Raw genomic sequence first — 5,806 nt, 5'->3', positions numbered from 1 at the left:
GCGGAGCCCGAGCGCGCTCGGGGCTGCGGGACCTGCCCGCCTCGCCCCCTCACCTCGCCTCTCCGGGACTGCGAGCCCCCGCCGCCCCCGGCCGCTGGGAGTCGGGGGCAAGGAGGGGCGGGGAAGAAGAGCTGAGGAATGGGGGACGGGCTGAAGGGAGAAGTTTGACAGGTTTGTTGACTGTAAAGAGAGAAAACTTCCCAGGAATGAGGGCGCTTGGGGGGGCGGCGGCTGCGATGCCGAGGGAGATGCTGGCGCGGGGGCAGGGAGAGGAGGTCCGCGTGGGGCGCGGGGTGCTCCGGGGGGGGTGTCGAGCTCGACCCTAGGGCCGGCGAACCCCGGAGGGGTCACTTCTTACTGGGCCCCGCCTCGCGCCGCACGCCCCTTCCCCAGGCCTCTGCTCTCGCTCCCCTGCCATCCCGCCTCATCGAGCCCGCGCTCGGGGGCGGGGAGTCGGGGGGGAGATTAGACAGCGAGAGGAGCCTCTCGGGCCTGCGCTCCGGCGCTCGCTCGCACGTGTAAGGGGGCGGGAGAGCCGAGGTTGAGGACTTCCAAGGGACCGAGCGGTCAGAACTCGCTGCAGCCGGGCCTCGCGTGTCCGCGGGTCTCTGTCTCCCCCAACTTGGCCCGGGCAGAAGGGGTGGGAGAGCCAGCTGCAGGTGAGATGGCGTTTATCTGATTCTCTAATGCCACAAAAATGTCTTTGATGCCCCTGGCCCCCTCCCCACGGTGTGGGTGGGGGGAGATCAAAGGCCCCATGGGGAAGAGGGACAGTTCCATTCATCACGCCAAGCGGCTGGCAGCGGGCGGCAGCTGGCTCCTCCCCCGACGTGCCCCAGGGGTGCCGGGGGACAGGTGGTGCGGGACATTTCAAAGCAAAGGCCAGTCTCCATACTACCACCATCTAGAGTGGCCATTAACCTTTAAGGATGTCCTGGTGTGGGGAGGACAGATCGAAGACTTCAAGCCCACGTGGCAGAAACTTCAGGCACCTAGAAGAAAGCTCCTGGTCGTTTGGCAGGGACAAGTGTGGGGTCGAGGCTGAACTTGGAGACTGAGGCCACCGCCAAGACAGACAAACACCCCTGGTGAGCAGAGAAAGACAAGATTCTGAGTCCCTCAGAGAGTGTGGGCAAGTGGATCAAGATGAGGCTGGGGACCAAGGGAAGGCAGCGAAAGACCACAGATGCTTACCCCAGGGTGGGGAGGCAGATCTGGGAAAGGAAGCATGAGCAAGCAGAGAAACAATAAATGGAGAAATGGTGGCCTAGGCACATGAGGAAGCCCCTGGATTTTCTGGGAAGAAGGCAGCGAAAGACCACAGATGCTTACCCCAGGGTGGGGAGGCAGATCTGGGAAAGGAAGGATGAGCAAGCAGAGAAACAATAAATGGAGAAATGGTGGCCTAGGCACATGAGGAAGCCCCTGGATTTTCTGGGAACCCCATCCCAGGGCCCTGGTGTCTAGGCTGTGTCAGTCCAATCCCTTGTACTGGGTACAGAGAGTTCAGGTGAAGGGGCTGGGCACTCTAGAGAAGGGGAAGGGCTGGGGGGTAGGCAGTTGCTGAGGGAGATAGTGAAGAGGCCTTGCCAAGTGCTGCCCCCTCCCATTTTCGCCTTTAACAGCATCCAAATGCCTCGCACAGCCCTTGCACCTAGTAATTTTGTACACGGTTTCTGTTTCTGTATGGCAATGCCAATTCTGGACACTGCACATTCAAAGACCAGCACATACTCAGGCCAGATGGTGCCAAATGGGCAGCTGGAGGGTTCTGGGGGTCCCTGGAGGCTGCAGGTGCCCTATGACCAGCCCCCTGAGAGCCACTGCCTGGGTTCCAAACCTCCTGCCCACCCCTGCCCCCACCCTGCTACTGTTATTGCAGATTATGAAACGTTCTCCCTATCCTGCATTCTTCTCCGAGGCAAGAATTTTAATGTATTTGTCTTTGTCATCAGGGGACCTGGGCTCTGGGACCGCCCTGCTTCTGCCTGAGGAGGGAGCGCCCCAAATCTAGTCCCTGCTGCCTCCAGACCCCGGCTTCTCTCCATTACCACCCCTCCCCCCATGCCCTAGCCCTGCTCCTTGCCTCCCCCTCCTAAGACACAGTCTCTCTGTGGGGTGGATAAAAATGATGTTATTGAAACAACAGAATTGGGAGCTGTGGCAGGGAGCAGGGATCAGCTCAGGAAACTGGGGCGTTTGCCAAGAAGCCTTCTCCCCCGCAGGCGGCCTTTCTGCCCCCACCCCCCACCTTTCCTACAAACACACAGCTAGCCCCACCCCTCTTGCAGCACTTGCTCTGGCCAGATTTTATAGAATCTTTCACCATCCCTGGACTCCCCAATCCCTGGTCCTTCCCCCACAGAGTCCCATTCCAGAATCGGCCCAGCAGTGCTTGCAGAAGCATTGGAAGTCTGTGACGGGCAGACCTCCTGAAGCCCCAATTCCTAGGGCAAACTTACCTCTGCATGCTCCCCTTTGCCCTGTCTGCACCTCCTGTAAGGGTTGGCTGGCATCTGGGCAGAGCCAGAGCAATAACTTCTGCCCTTACGCCCCCCAAACCTTCAGAAAGATGAGTTCAGAAGTTCCTAAGGCTTTAAACCACCACTATCACCTTAGAAGAATTTTCAAGGAGCAGGGCTGGGGGACCAGGAGATACAGACTGAGGCACACACAGATCAAGATGTGGGCACACACATGCACCTTCACACACACCCACATCTGGGCACAGGCTTCCAGATAACATCACAGAAACCAGAGGACACCCTCGCCTCCACTAGACAATGTTCCACAAGTATGGGTGAACACACAGATGGGCTAGCTCAGGCTGAGACATATGTCAGCCTCCCTGGAGATTGCACGTGCACGCACGCACACACACACACCACCTCTGCATAGACACACATGGAAATGTTCACAAGAGACTGGAGCATGAACACAGCAGCCCAGAAATGTGCAGCACTAATGGGCAGGTGCCAGTCTGACACCTCTCTCTACCCTCTGGGCACTGGGCACTGGGCCCCCTCCACCTCTTCCTCCATTGCTCTGCCTTAAATCCTGAGAACCTGTTAACTCCTCTTTTAGGATCCCTGCAAAAAAAAAGACAGGGAAAGAGAGACTCGGGTGTCTGGCTATGGGGTGGAAGAGGAAGGAGGGGCAGAAATGGGGACTGTGGAGAGGGAGAGAGGCAGCTGGAGACAGATAACATCAGAATTGCTGCGGGCCAAAGCAGAGCCTTCAGTCTCTGTCGGATTCCCTCTCTCTGTCTTTTTGTGTCTTTTCACGTGTCTCTCCCATGTCCATAATGTGGTTCTATTTGTGTCTTCTCTAAATCACTTTCTCTGTGTTTTTTTGTTTTTTCACAGAACAGCTCAAGCTGCAGGAGCCCAGGAATTTGGGCCTGTGACCCTTCCCCTCCCAATAATCTCCCTCTCTCCCCAGCAATGGGACCTAACTCCCATTCCTTCAGGAAGGTGACAGGGCTTGAGAATTCCTAAGAGCTCTGGATCTCTGGGTCCTAAGAGAGCAGAGAGAGGAAAGGTCAACCTCCTAGAGAGATGGAGGGAAGGAAAAAGAGAGAGGAGAGAGGCTCATTTTCTTCTCCCTTCTGCATCCCAGGCAACTCTACTCCAGCTTCTCCCAGCCCACCTGAAGTCATGAGGATGTGGATGTGCCTTTCCAGCTGAAGGTTTCCAGCTTTAGCCAGAGTCTTACCCCGGCTTGCAGGCCAAGTTCCCTCTGGGCCTTTGTCCAAGGGAACCCCATACCCCAGGCCCTGGTTCTCCACAGAGCCTACCTGCCTCACATCTTCCACATCTCTCAACCCTATCCATGCCCCCACCCTCCAATCACCCCATCAGGCAAGTTACCCCGGCTTGCAGGCCAAGTTCCCTCTGGGCCTTTGTCCAAGGGAACCCCATACCCCAGGCCCTGGTTCTCCACAGAGCCTACCTGCCTCACATCTTCCACATCTCTCAACCCTATCCATGCCCCCACCCTCCAATCACCCCATCAGGCAAGGGAGAAATAACTCAGGGGGTTTGAAAGAGGGGGCGGGGGGGCAGGGGCTGAGGAGGGAGGGGCTGCTCTCACCCACCAGGACTGGGCTGGGGAAAGCCAGGGAACATTTGTTTCCACTTAGCCCTAGTGGACCCGAGTGGGAGTGGTTGAACGCAGGGGCCTCTCCAGCCATCCCGGCCCAGGCTGGCTCCTGTGGTGTTGACTGTGGGGTGGGCAGAATGGCCCTGGCATGGCGTTAGGGGTTCTGGGGAGGAGTCACTACCCTCTTCTCTTCTTACTGCTCCATCCTTTTCCAGGCAGCCCCATCTGTCCCCTCTGCTTCAGCTCTCACTTCTGAGCTCCCAGATCCAGGTCTCTAGACTGAGCCTCTCTCTTGATTGTGTCTCTGCTGCCTGCTGGCTTCCTCTCCCTGGGCAGCAGTCAGCAAATTTGTGATGGAACCCCTATTCTGTGACATGCATCCTGCTAGACAGTGGGGAAACAAGGGTGAGCAAAAGCAGGCGTAGGCCCTACCCTCACGGAATGGACAGTCATTAATCACATCATCTCTCAAAAAAAGAAAACCGCAAGGTTGACTGGTGCTGGGGAAGAAAAGGGAAGGGCCTGTGGGAGGCTCTGGTGGGGGAATTGATCAGGTCAGGGAGAGTAAGGGCTTCTCTGAAGAGGGAACACTCCAACTGAGGTATAAAAAAAGAAGCTGGAGTTAACTGGGAGACACAGGGAGGGAAGAGCATTTCAAGCAGAGGGAACAGCCCTGGAAAAGTCCTGCAGTGGGTATGGAGGGAGGGCAGGGGTGGAGGAGGGGGGAGAGGGGTGATGTGTGGCAAAACAAGGTTGGCAGGAGGTTGAAAAGAGAGTGAAAAGCAGAGCCTGGTGGGACATCAGGCCAGACAGATTTGGAGGAATCAGACCAAGTAAGGCCTTATGGGCCTTAAAAATTCCTTAAGGGAATTTTTTTCCTATTTTGAAAGCATTGGGAACTCTGCAGAGCAAATCCATTGCAAGAGGGAAGAAAAAAGATGGAGGGGAATCTCTGGATTAAAGGAGACCTAACAAACATATGAATAAAAAAATAAAACAGGCAAAGTTGAACTATAGTATTTAGGAATTCAAGTTTGAATGACAAAGAAAAAGAGTAGATGCTTACCATAAAAGCTGGGATAGTCACTCTGGGAGTGCGGGAAGGAGGCAGTCGTATTTTGAAGGCCACGTGGCTGGCAAAGTTGTCTCTTTGCCTGGCAGTTTGTTTCAAGGTATTCAATTGTACATTTGTTTTATGCTCTTTTCTGGATTCATTATTTTAATAATAAAAGATTTGTTTTGTTTTTTTAAAAAAGCAATAGGAAGCCACAGCGTGAAGAGGGGATTGAAGAGGAGCCAGTGTGGGAGCAGGAAAACCAGTGAGGAGGCTCTGTGGCAGTCCAGGAGAAAGGCCGTGTGGCTTTGACTTGGGTGAACGGCAGAGGAGATGGAAAGAGCAGTTCTGACCAGTGTCAAGGACGTAGGATTGAGTGGACTTGAGGATGGGTTAGAAATGGGGTGAGGGAGAGGGGAGGACTGGAGGAGAACAGAGCAGATGCTGTGTTGTCCATCCAGCAAGGAACAGCAGAAGGGGACCAGCATTAGGCAAGGTTGGGTGGGGAAGTTCGGGGCATGAATTAAAGATGCTTCCGAGACATTCAAGAGGAGCTGTCAAGTAGGCGGTTGGATATATGAGTCTGGAGCTCAGAGGGGAGGCCTGAGCTGAGTCAGGTTGGTGTAGGGTGTAATTAAGTTGGGACTGCCC

The sequence above is a fragment of the Galeopterus variegatus genome, unplaced genomic scaffold, assembly GCF_000696425.1.
Source record: "Galeopterus variegatus unplaced genomic scaffold, G_variegatus-3.0.2 Scaffold3274, whole genome shotgun sequence".
In the NCBI taxonomy this organism is placed as follows: Eukaryota; Metazoa; Chordata; class Mammalia; order Dermoptera; family Cynocephalidae; genus Galeopterus; species Galeopterus variegatus.
The sequence above is the reverse complement of the archived record's forward strand: the minus strand, read 5'-3'. Positions refer to the sequence as shown.